Raw genomic sequence first — 14046 nt, 5'->3', positions numbered from 1 at the left:
ATTCATCAAAACCAGTTGCAAAAAATGAACAGTCATTTCTTTGAGGAAGACCAAGAGATGGCCACTAGACACATAAAAAACACTCACCACCACTTAGCATTAGGGAATTCCAAATCAGGATGACAATGACATATCATCCACACTAGTGAGGATGGCACATTTCAAGAAAATGGGGAATGCATTCTGTTGGCTGGAACGTGTTGACAAAGGAATTCTCATCCACTGATGCTGGGAATGATGCCTGGACCAACGACCCTTATGGAAAACAACCAAGGGTTTTCAGTAAATTAAGAATCATTCTAACAAACAACCCCATTCACATTAGTGTCACAAAACTCAAATATCTTGAAGTCAACTGAACTAAAGATGTGAATGATCTATACAAAGAAAAGTATAACACCCTGCTCCAAGAAATAAGAGAGGACACAACCAATTGTGCTAACCCTCAAAATAACTGAGTCAGGAAGGTTAACTTAAAGGCTTAGAGCACATGACTGGCAATCAAATGACACTGAGTTTGATCCTTGTATCCCATGGCCCTCTAAGCAACCAAGCCTGACAATTCTGGTCCTGATGACCTCCACAGACTCTACTAGACTAAATATCACTGAATCACTAGATCTGATCACTGATACATCACTGTCAAGAAATTTTAAGCAAAAGGGGCCAGAGAAATAGCATAGAGGTAAGGCATTTGCCTTGCATGCAGAAGGATGGTGGTTCAAATCCCGGCATCCCATATGTCCCCCGAGCCTGCCAGGAGCGATTTCTGAGCACAGAGCCAGGAGTAACCCCTGAGCGCTGCCAAGTGTGACCCAAAAACCAAAAAAGAAAAAAAAATACAATACATTGTATCTTTATTTAAACTGTGGTGAAGTTGAAGAAATAGAATATTGGAAGGAATTTTCTGTTGAAAATTCTTTGCAGTCATTATTAAGATTAAGAGCATTTAGAAAATCGTTTTATTTTAGAAAATGTCAGTGGAAAGAGCTTGATAAGATAGGTCAGCATGTTAAGTAAAGAGACAATAATTAATCTTGACTTATTAATATGATGCTGAAGCGACCTTTACACTAAATCAAAGCCATATAATTGAGGAATATAGATCATTAGAAAGATTTCCCAATACATACATACACACCCTCAGCTCTCACACCATTGCCAGTGAAGTACAAGAAAATCTCTCTGCTCCATTTGTCCCTTCTCTAATGATAAAGTACTTGTCCAAAGGAAATTAAATACCTGTGCAAACTGATTCCAAGGAGTTAAACACAAAATCATCTCCTTTCCTCACATCTCCTTTCCATTTCTGGGGAAAGCACCACAGTCCAGCACCTGTCTTTTCTGGTTCAATTTATCCTTCTCCATAGAGACCTATCATTGTGCCTTGTCTTTGACTGCCCTATCCTACTCCCCCATCACACTAAGCCCCTCCAGACACCTTCCAAATTCCAGTCTTAGGTTCTTCTAACACCTGATGCCAGAATTGTTCTCCAAAGCCCAACTCCAATTAAGCATATCCTTCTGGGTTTCAAATAACATAAATGCTTCTCCAGTTGTGCCTAGTGCTGGTAGAACATGACCTTTGCCACCAACATTTGTCAATTGTCCAACTTTGCCCATCTCCCTTTGATGACACTGTGCCTCAATAGGCATTCTTTCCATCCTGTCTTCTCTTATGAATGGTGAGAATTTGGTACTTAAAATCTTGACTTTCTCAAAGCAGCTGAGGTTAAGACAGACACATAGGCACTCATAAAGACATATTTATGTGTGTAAATACACACATACATGCACAGGCAGAATACACACATGAAGTTATGTGCTGTATGTACATAGACAAACACAAGTGACTATTAATACACTGATGAAATGTTGGCATAATAATTCAGATGTATTAATTCAATAAAATATTGAAATCAATTTCACCTGTCATTTTTACTGTGACTTAAAATTATTAATTGCTGGGGCCAAAATGGTGGCAAAGTGGTAGGGTGTTTGCCTTGCATGTGGCTGACCTAGGACAGACCGCAGTCTGATCCCCTGACGTCTTAAATGGTCCTCCGAGCCATGAGCGATTTCTGAGTGAAAAGCCAGGCATAACCCCTGAGAGTCATCGGGTGTGGCCCCAAAAAATTATTAATTGCTTTGGTTCAACTTATTTCTTTTTTTTTTTTTTGAATAGGTAAGCTTTGATCTATATTTAATGTTTCTGTGTTGACTGCTCCTAGTTCTAAGTTCAGAAAATCTTGTGGTGCTGGGGATTGAGGCAGAGATTAACAGAATTCAGAGGTCAACAATCATACATAGGTCATTCATCTTATTTTCTTTTTTGGATGTCAAAAAGATGGCTCATGCACAATGCCTCTTTATAGAGCCAGCCAGGCCTTTCCTTACATATGGTTTTCAATGGCATTGCAGTGGCAACAGCCATATGGTGGAGAGCTTTCTCAATAAAGCAACTTGCAGCCAGTGCATATCCTCAGTGAGTACCAACAACAGCTACCTGGTGGACCAGATTCACATTGAGTCAGCTGGGGTAGGGGCAGGAAAAAAAACTGGTGATGAAGACTGCAAGCCTGCAGAGCCTATCAGTACTAATTTGACCTCTCTAAATGAAGTTAAAAGTGGAAATAAGACACAAGAATGACAGCAGAAATGAGGAAAATACAGAATTGTCACAACTGAAAACCTCGGGAAGCAAAATTGAAAAGTCATTGAAAGGTCTCACCAAAATGTAACAGTTGCTGAAGAAAGAATAACTGAGCTCGAAGAAGCATTGAGTTTGAAAGGGAAGTACAGAAAACCTCCAGACAACAATAGATGATGGCGATAAAGGTCACAAAATAAACAGAAGTTGAAAAATATTCTCTAAAGAAACAGATGACTATAGAACTTTGGGATCAATTCAACAGAAGAAAACATGTGAATCACTGGGGTCCCAGAGAGTAAAGAAGAAAACCCCAAGAAGTTAAGAAGAAGCAACAGCAGCAGTCAATTTCATAATTCTAAGAAGTTCTCAGAGTGGAAGAACTCATGCAGCCACATCCATTCAAAGAGTTTTTATGTCCAACTGATAATTTCCAACTATCAGCGTAATAGTGATCCCTTCTCTGTCCTAACGGCACTCTCACACTATTTGTGGCAAGCTTCATACCTTAGAGCAGTCCTCTTAGACTTTTTCTATTGTCTCTGGATATTAATATCACACCATCATTTTAATGTCCCAAAAATTAGTGCAATCCTCAGAAGAGGATGCTCTGTCTCTTCCTCATGGTTTCGGGTGCTCTACACGATCAGAGAAACTTCTCTAGTCACATAGAGAAAATAGATCATAAATAATATAGAAATAGATCATATAGAAATAGATTATATAGAAATGATCCCTGAAAGTATAGTCTTAATTTTTACATTTTTTATCTTACCATATTTAGATCATCTATCTTTTAGAAACCCAGAGAAAATTTAAGGATTACATGTGTGTGTGTTGATATAGAATTTCTATCATATGCTTGTATATTTTTTTAGTTTCTTGATGTAATATTGGTTTACAAAAGTGTAAATGTTTTTATGCTTTTGGATGCAATGTTAACACACCATGCCTACCAATAAAACTCTTCCACTTCACCTGTGGAAAAAAAAATTAGTGCAATCATTCCATATCTAGCCATCTGCCTCAACTCATTTTTCTCAACATAATCCTCTCCATATCCATCCATGTATAAGCAAATTTCATGATTTGGGGGAGCGTTGGACCACACCCAACAACGCTCAGGGGTTACTCCTGGTTCTGTGCTCAGAAATCGCTCCTGGCAGGCACAGGGGATCATATGGGATGCCGGGGTTCGAACCTAAATCCTGGATCAGCTGCTTGCAAGGCAAATGCCTTACCACTGTGCTATCTCTCCGGCACCAAATTTTATTATTTTATCTCTCCTAACAACTACATAGTAGTCTAACGTGAAGATGTACCAGTTTCTTTATCCACTTCCTTGTTCTCAGGCACTTAGATTGTTTTATGTTTCTGGGTATTGTGAATATGGCAATAATAAACATAGGAATGCAGGTATATTTTCTGCACTGTGTTTTCAGGCTCCTGTGGTTTATTTCCTTATATCATAGGAATATATATATATACCACTCCCAATACCATAGGGAGTGGTACTTCTGGTTCATTTGTGAAAGTGTAATTTCTACTATTTTGAAGAATATCCATATTGTTATCCCAAAAGGCTGGAACAGTCCACATTTCCACCAGCAGTGAATAGAAGTCCCTTTCTCCCTGCATCCATGACAGCACTGGTTATTCCTGCTCTTTTTGAGGCCAGCCAGTCTCTGTGGCATGAAATGATAATCCTTGTGGTTTTGATTTGCATCTCCCTGGTGACTAGTGATGTGAATAATTTCTTCATTTCCCATTTGGCTATCTGTATTTCTTCTTGAAGGAAGCATCTGTTCATATCTTCTTTCAATTTTCAAATGGGATTAGAAGTATTTTCTTGCTAAACTCTACCAGTTCTTTTCCAATGTCTTATGTATCTTATATCTTTCCCCCTTATCACATGAATATTGGGTTAATAGTTTTCCCAATTCTGTGGGAGTCTTTGTTTCCTAGACATCATTTCCTCTGAGGTGCAAAAGCTTCTTAGTTTAATATAGTTCCATTTAATTATCTTTGCTTAAATTTTCATGACAGTGATGTTTCATTCTTGAAGGTATCAGCAGTTTTTATGTCATGGAGTAGTCTACATTATCCACTACATAACTTCTGATTTCAGCTCTAATATCAAGGTCTTTAGTTAATTTTACTTTTTACTTTTGTACAAGACATTAAAGAGAGATCTGAGTTCAGTAGGCTGCATTTTTTTTAACAACTATTTGAATCCTTGTAACCTCCAAGATAGTCCAAAAAGACAAAGATAAAAATCACTTAAAAGGGAGAGAAACATACATGGCACTTGGTGGTCAACCAAAGGGAGGGGCACAAGAAGTAATTCAGGAACAGGAGAGATAGCATGGAGGTAGGTATTTGTCTTGCATGCAGAAGGACAGTGGTTCAAATCCCGGCATCCCATATGGTCCCCTGAGCCTGCCAGGAGCTATTTCTGAGCATAGAGCCAGGAGTATACCCTGAGAGCTGCTGGGTGTGACCCCCCCCCCAAAAAAAAAGAAGTAATTCAGTTTGTCTACAAAGTAAAACTGATTCAAAACACAATGCAAAAAAAATGGTTTAGCCAGACATAAGAGGATAAGTTTGCTCCTCAATAGGATATTAAACATGCAGTGCAAAGAACACACATATATATCTGACTGATAAGGCTGTTGTCAAAAGAAAGCACCAACATGTCAATAAGAAGTTACAACACATGTAAAGAGGTTACTGACCTGTTCTTATCATATCATAAATCAATATAATATATTGATATCATATATTAATACAATTTTCTCACCAGGCTCCCTAGTCAGACAAGTAATTGCTAGGAATGGTGAAGCAACCATAACTTTTTTCCTCATGAAATCTGTCCAGCGCATTTTGAGGGTGTTTTTTTTTCCTTCTTTGCATCATGGCATCAATCTCACTGAAATCAGTGTAAAAACAGTAATTTCATATACATTACTGAATGAAAACTTATGTGGAAATTAACATACATAAATCTTATTTATTTGAGGATTAAGAGCTAGAAGGATGCTCCCCAAACACACATATGCACATGTGAACAGCGAAGTACAAGAACTTGCATCTGTAACAGGAAGTTGTTTTGCTTCTTCTTACACATAATAATGAAGAAGAGCTTCTAACTAATGGCAGCAGTTCCAACAGCTAATAAGGGGTGTTAGTTTAGTTCTGGGAAGTGTACATTGTTCTCATAAAACTGTAACTTCCAATGTCTATTGTGATAGTGTTTTCAAGTATGCTCAATATGTTAGTAGAAAAAGTGACTGATCTTTGTTCTTTGAGGTCAATACTGCTTAGATGCCAAGAAATAAGATGGTCTCCTGAGAGTCCAAAATCAGCAATACTTTGATTGCAGCAGACATAGGCAATGTCTTTAGGAGTAAAGGAACTTCCTTGACTCTTAAAGGCACTGTTGGCTGCAAATATGGGTAGTGCTGGTAAGAAGAACTTTCTGAGATTAGATTTTAATCTGGTACCCCTCACCTACCCACCCCTGTGAGTTTTCTTTCTGGTAACATACATTGTAGATAGAGGCCTTTGAATTAGTCCTCATTTGTATCTCAGTTGGTTTCCTTTGGTTTTGTTTCCCCATTGTCTTTTCTTCTGGCTTTTTCCTCTCCCCTTGGGGGTGGGGCTTTGTTTTTTATCTCAATAAAGGCTAGTCAGGAGGCCTGAGCTAGGAGCTGCCATCTAGGCTTGTGATTCCACATTGTGGAGCCACTGGCTTGTGGCTGAATTTATTTCTGGAATTACTACTGGACCAGCATCTCTAGTTCTACCTGGATGGGAGGCAAGAGATTCCCTTTTCCTCTCTGGGGACTGTGGAACACAAAACCTACCATTCAACAAAAGATAGATTAGGTCCTGTCCATTCCTGTTGTTGGTGAATCACCTTGTTCTGACCCATGCTCAAGATCCGCCCCCACAACCTGCTATACATCCCCACTTCATCTGCTTAAATAAAGAGAATATTTATTTTGAAAAGGGGAGTTCCAGGCCCTTAAAAGATGACTCTAGTTATAGATGGGACAGTTATCTTATATAAGGCCTTTCTGTGGTTCATTTTTTGTTTGTTTTTGGGCCACACCCGGTGACACTCAGGGTTTACTTTTGGGTCTGTGCTCAGAAATCGCTCCTGGCAGGCATGGTGGACCATATGGGATGCCGGGATTCCAACCACCGTTGGTCTTGGGTCGGTTGCTTGCAAGGCAAATGCCCTACCTCTGTGCTTTCTCTCCGGCCCCTCGTGGTTCATTTTTGTTGGTTTGTTTGTTTGGGAGCACATAAAGGTCAAGAAGGAATCCACTCAGAACTCAATTTAGGTGGTGAGTACTTTAAAGTGGCATCAGATAGTCAAGACTTCATTGGCCATGTCTTCAGAGCTTTTAGAGTGGCAAGTGGCAAGCCCAATTCACAAAAATAAGTTAAATGGAGACACTGGGACTGGAGATGGTCATGATTTCCATGCAGGAGTCAAGTTTAATTTCTGATGCTGCATTGCCTGAACACCACTGAATGTTCCCCTAACCAAAAAGGTAAGATAATGTTGTATTAAGGCTCTCTCCTAGAGTCATAGAGAAGGATATCTATGAGACTTAAAAGATGTTAATGAGAAAGAACTCCTTCTTAAAACAGGCCACTAATAACTGAGTAGCTCACCTAAAAACATAAAACATGCTGTAATTCTAAAATATTGGAAGGCATTGACAGGAAAGATCATTTCTGCTTCAAATTATAACATACAGAACATTACCAACCCCCAACTTCAATCCCATCCTCACACATACACACACACTCACACTTAGAACACACACACACACACACACACACACACTACTGGAAGGTTTATTTTCAAGGGAGTCCACCTATACAACTCTTGATTGTTGGTATTCCTCTTCACATAGGCAGTCGATGTAGCCTGGTCTACTCATATACTAGTGACAGCTCCTAGGATAGATGCAAATTATATTCAGAAATTATCTTGCTTTATCACTTCTGAATTCTCTCTAAGTGAGGATTAGCCACATAGTCATATGCTTGCATGGAGAATGGGATTTAATGCCATTTTCTGTTAGGGATAAAAGGCAAGTTTCTGGAGGAGCAGGTGATATTCAGATATTTTTGTGGCTATTTTTAAAATAATGACCTGCCATCAGAATGAGGAATAAGAAACTACTGAAAATCAAGGTACTCACTTTCCCATTCCCCATGGTGTGTGTGGAGGGGGGGGGGGGGGTTAAATTATTTCTCCCTCTCTTTTCTGTCACTTTCTGGTTAAACATTTTTCACCTCTGTCTCATTATCTCTTTGAGTTCTTAATTATTAAAAACTTCTAAAGCTGGGGCCCAGAGAGATAGCACAGCGGTGTTTGCCTTGCAAGCAGCCGATCCAGGACCAAAGGTAGTTGGTTGGAATCCCGGTGTCCCATATGGTCCCCCATGCCTGCCAGGAGCTATTTCTGAGCAGACAGCCAGGAGTAACCCCTGAACACCGCCGGGTGAACTTCTAAAGCTATGGCTTTAGTTCTTGCCTTTACAGAATTTTCCCAAAAGGTGGGTCTTCAATCAAGTGACCTTTCAGACCTGTAGTATGGTCTAGCAGCTTGGACAGTTCTTTTAAGCTGTAGAGAATGAGGTGGGATTGAGGATGAGGGAGATAACACACATATGTTTATGGAAAGGCAATGCATGAGGTCCAGCTGCCCACTTATCTGGCTCTAAATTATATAGATTCTTGTGGTAAATAAATGCTGTTAATTTTGGTACTTCCCAATAAATCTTAACTGAGGGGAGGGCCCAATCCTGTTTACTTACTTCAAGATCTGTAAATCAAGCCTGTCTTTAGAGCTGCCAGAGACCCTGTGAATATAAACAGATGTGCCATTCTTTCCTGGATGAATTCCACATGGCAATGTACCCCTGGATCTAAGGCTATTCAGCAAAATCCATCTTCCAGAAGAACCCATGTGATTTGGTGATAAATCCTATCAATTTGTCAACATGCTTGTCCCAGATTTAAAAAGCAGCTGTTGGAGAAATATTGGGCATACAAAGAAGTTGATGCCAATATAACATGTCAAAGCAAAATTGTCTTTTCTGGTTATTTATTTTGTGCTCAGTCCCATATTTCCTACATTTCATTAGCTTCTCCATTAACCTAAAAGGATGGGCACTATTACTGTCCCCATTCCATAGATGAGGCAATTTTGTTCAGGTATTCACTTTGGAAACTTTCTCAAGATAGTAACAGCTATCTAGAAAAAGCCCATAGCCAATATTATTCTTAATGATGAAGAACTGAAAGTATGCCCACTGAGGTGAGGTATAAAGCAAGGTTATTCACTGTCTCCACTCTTATTAAACATAGTATTAGAAATTTAGCAACAGCAATCAGGCAAGAGAAAGAAATCAAAGAAATACAAATTAGAAGTCAAACTACCTCTATTTACATATGTCATGATGATATATAAGTTAAAGACCCTAAAGAGTCCACCAAAAAAGCTGCCAGTCACAATAAACCAATACAGCAAAGTAGATGGCAACCAAGTCCATACACAAAATAAGTTGCATTTCTTCATAAAAATGAGTTATTCGAGAAAGAAATTAAAGAGTCCATCCCATTTATGTGTCAAAACTCATCAAGTACCTAGAAACCAAGTTAACAAAAGAGGTGAGACACCTATACATAAAAACTTCAATATACTTAAGAAGGAATTAGAAGAAGTAAGGGAATAGAAAAAAATTCTATGTTCATAAAGGGTAAGAATAATTATCAAAATGACCATCTTACCTAAACTATTATATAGATTCAAACTCAGACAATATTCTTCAAGAACTTAGAACAGTCAATTATAAAGTTTGAGTGGAACCATTAAAGGCCCTAAACAACTAAAACCATACTGAAAAGCAAGAAACTGGGAGGTATCTCATTAACTAAATTGAAGCCGTACTACAAAGCCATAGTAATCAAAACAGCATAGTACTGGAACAATTGACTTTCAGATAAATTATTTAAAAGAGAATATCCAGTGACAAATCTCCAAGCATATGGTCAACTAATTCTTTATAAAGGAGCCAAGAAAATAAAATCTAATAAAGACAACCCTTCAATAAATAGTGTTGAACAATTGGATAACTGTGCACAAGAAATTAAAGTTAGATCCATTTCTCACACCTTACACAAAAGTCAATTCATCGTGGATCAAAGACCCTGAGATCAGACCAGAACCCATAAAGCACAATGAAGAAAACATAGGCAGAACCATCCAAGATTCTATCTATCTAGGTCTATCCAAGATCTAGACTTTAAAGTAACCTTCAACATGTTCAAAACCTTCAATATGTTGCCAATGCAAAGACAACAGAACCAAATCTGAACAAACAGGACTACATCAAACTAAAACATTTCTATATGTCAAAAGAAACATAATCTAAAACTAAAAGACAGCTAACAGAATGGGAGAAAGTATTTGTACTCAACACATCAGAGAAGGGGTTAATATCTAGGATATACAACGTACTCACAACGATTAACCCTCCAAAATCTGGAAAAAGAAAACCAAAACATCATAAAATGGGAGAGGAAATGTATAGATACCTCTCTAGGATGGACAAAAAAATTAAATTCAAAAAAACATTTAATTTGTAATTAAATAATTAAATTTAAAAAGGAAACTTACTTTAAAATCTATATGCTGATGCATTAATTCAATTACAAGTACATGGGCTGGAGAAATAGTAGAGGTAAAGTGATTGTTCTGTATACAGGCCAATGTTTACATCTCTGCTACTGCATTGCGTTCTTTAGTACCACTAGAAATGATCCCTCAATACAAAGCCAGTAGTAAGCACTAAACACCATTGGATATGGACCAAATTCCCTTTCCCCATACATCCAAAGAGTTACAAGCATGTATATGTAAAAATTTAAATTATATTAAAAATAAAGGCTTGGGGCCTGAGCAATAGTAAAGTGGGTAAGACATTGCCTTGAATGCTGTTGACCTGGGTTTGATACTCTGCACCATATGGTCTCTGAGTACAGAGTCAGGAATAAGTCCTAAGAACCACCTTATTTGCCACTACCTCCAATAAGTAAATAAAAATAAGATAATTTACTTGTGCTTAAAACTAAAATGTTCAAGCTTCAGGGATAATTAAGTTTTTAGCACATTCATCAAAGGCCTGTTTTCTTCCCATATCTTTGTTTCAATGCCAACACCTACTCCTTAGAGTCCCATGAGATTATCCACACATAGTCCTAACATGAAAAAGAAGACACATTTTCTCTCCAAGTCCCTGAGTAAATACCTTGTCCAGTCTCAGTGATCCTAAATGGACTTTCCACCACCCCAGCATGTGTACATAATGCCAGTATTATTCTCCTTAGAGGTAGGGTAACTAAATCTCCCAAATTCAAGTACTACGTGGAAAATGAAATCAGGATTGCTTCCAGAGTAAAGAAGTGATGTTAGAGAACATGAAGCATCACAACTAGTTTGTTATGGAGTATTATTTGCACTTAAGCTTGTTTTCATTTAAATAGTACTCAGTAAGCCCTTGCTGTGGGTTGGGCACAATTTTAGAAGCTGGAGACACAAACTAAAAGCATTCTGCTTTCCCATCCTCCTATATCTAGCACTGTAGACGCTCAAATTAAAGCTTTTTCATTGATTATAAGATCTTGGGGCTGGAATCAGCTTTGCTAGGTTTGAAGTGCTTTTCTAGCTCATGGCTGGCCTTTTGTCTTTAAAAAGTCACTAACACCATCTTGAATAAAGAAAGAAATGAGAAGAGTTTACATAAAAAAAAGATGATGAAATATTTTCCTTTTAAACTTTTTTTTGGGGGAGGTGGGGCACACCCGGTGATGCTCAGGGATTACTCTGGGCTATACACTCAGAAATCACTCCTGGCTTGGGGGACCTTATGGGACACTGGGGATCGAACCGAGATCGGTCCTGGGTCAGTCGCTTGTAAGGCGAATGCCCTACCACTGTGCTATCACTCCAGCCCCTTTTCTTACTTTTACAAAGAAAAATCCACCACTACCTTTTATGACAAAAATCCTGGTAATATTGGGGCTGGAGAGAGCACTGTGGATAGGGCTTTTGCCTTGCTTGTGGCCAACCCAGATTTGGGTGGAGCCCAAAAACAAAAACAAAAAATCATGATAATATCAAGAAATTTAGAGAAAAAAATTGATAAGATTCATTATCACTTCTGACAAAATTCTCAATAAATAAATATAGAAGGAATCTATCTTAGCATTAAAAAGGCCACCATAGGCTGGAACCCCAGATCAGAACTCAAAGCATCAAAGTTTAAATTATATACATAATTCTCAAAACAATCAGCCTTTTCCATATCTTCCCATATGTTATACATATCACAAATTTTTTCATAAACTTCTCTGAATATAAACATTAGAACTTTATGCAGATACACTTAATTCTTGTGGCCGGAGCAGTGTCATTAGAGGTAAGGCGTCTGCCTTGAAAGCACTAGCCTAGGACGAACCATGGTTCGATCCCCCTGTGTCCCATATGGTCCTCCCCAAGCCAGGAGTGATTTCTGAATGCATAGCCAGGAGTAACCCCTCAGCATCAAAAGGGTGTGGCCCCCAAAAAAATTCTTAAACATTCTTACATTTTATACTTATGTCAAAAGATACAGCTATTTAAACTAGCAGATGTTCAACTAGATGCATTTTAGAGATGAGTATAATAATGTTTTGATGTTTTTATCAACAGGAAAACAACTGCAGGATGGATTAGAAGATATAGACTCTCATAGGGCCGGAAAGGTGTTTGCCTTTCATGAAGAAGGACAGAGGTTCGATTCCTGGCATCCCATATGGTCCCTGTGCCTGCCAGGGGTGACTCCTGAGCATAGAGCCAGGAGTAACCCCTGATCACTGCCGGATGTGACCCAAAAACAAACAAACAAAAAACAAAAAAAAGAAGATATAGACTCTCACTACAGTGCTCATTTGAATATTTCAATGTTTTATTTTCTATTTTCATAATAACCTTTATGTTTTTGTTCACAATGATCCATAGAAAAATAGTTTGGATGCTCTAGTTTTATGATACAAGTGATGCGATATATTATGTTGAACTCCTAATACAGTGCTCATTATCATAATGTCTTTTTTGTTTGTTTTTTGGGGGAGTCACACCTGGCAGCACTCAGGGGTTGCTCCTGGCTCTGCGCTCAGAAATCACTCCTAGCAGGTATGGGGGACCATATGGTATGCCGGGATTCGAACCACTGTCTGTCCTGGATCCACTGCATGCAAGGCAAATGCCCTACCCCTGTGCTATCTCTTTGGTCCCTCATTATCATAATGCATTAACCAATATTTTAAAGTAATCTTCAGTTGATTATACCTGCTTTTATGATCTAACGTATTTCTCCACAGAGATCCTTGGATAAGAGATTTGAATGCCCTGGACTCACACTATAGTACTCAGTCATTGAGTATGTGATTTAGAATTCACTTCTGAGTCTTGCCAGGCTTTTATTATATCAAGTGACTTTGTTCCCAATTTACTTTCGTGGAGTTTTTTGTTTGTTTGTTTCTGTTTTGGGGTTACCCCTGGCAGCGCTCAGGGGTTACTCTTGGCTCTATGCTCAGAAATTGCTCATGGCAGGCTCGGGGGACCATAGGGGATGCCAGGATTCGAACCAATGACCTTCTGCATGAAAGGCAAACGCCTTACCTCCATACTATCCCTCCGGCCCCCACCAATTTACTTTCAAGAAAGGAGCCTGGATATCTGAAACTTATGATTCTATAGTTCAAGATGCAGACTCCTTTTATAGTACTCATTAACCAGATTACTTAGTATTTTAGTTTTGGGGTCACACCCAGCAGCCCTCAGAAGTTACTCCTGGCTCCAGCTCAGACATCGCTCCTGGCAAGCTCGGGGGACCACATGGGATGCCGGGATTGGAACCAATAACCTTCTGCATGAAAGGCAAACGCCCTACCTCCATGCTATCTCTCTGATCCCTAATTAATATTTTAAACTGGAAAATTACGATTGTTTTTGGAAATGTGCTGTGCTCCATCTAGACTTTGAAACTTTTACTTTCAGCAAAGTTCCACTCCATCAATGTCGAGTACTCAAGTTTTACACTTGATATATAATATATGTATATTATATATATTTAAATTTAGAAATGCTTTGATTTTAACCTTTGGATCGATCCTTTTGTCCGCCTGTGTGTGTATTGGGTGTGAGTGTGGTGGCCACATGTTCATTTAATATCCATCCATGCTGGTATCTCAGCCTTTTGTTCTATTATACTTGACCCTCTATTTCTTCTTATATTCTTTTAATCTCCCAACTCTGAGTTATTAAA

General features: G+C 38.6%; 1 pseudogene; it reads right to left on the bottom strand.

The window, feature by feature from the left end:
- Nucleotides 1-3209: 3209 nt before the first annotated feature.
- On the bottom strand, nucleotides 3210-3402 carry LOC126012814 (uncharacterized; annotated as a pseudogene).
- Nucleotides 3403-14046: the final 10644 nt, after the last annotated feature.

The sequence above is a fragment of the Suncus etruscus genome, chromosome 6, assembly GCF_024139225.1.
Source record: "Suncus etruscus isolate mSunEtr1 chromosome 6, mSunEtr1.pri.cur, whole genome shotgun sequence".
NCBI lineage: Eukaryota > Metazoa > Chordata > Mammalia > Eulipotyphla > Soricidae > Suncus > Suncus etruscus.
Note: the sequence above shows the minus strand (reverse complement) of the source record. Positions and strands in the feature narration are given on the sequence as shown.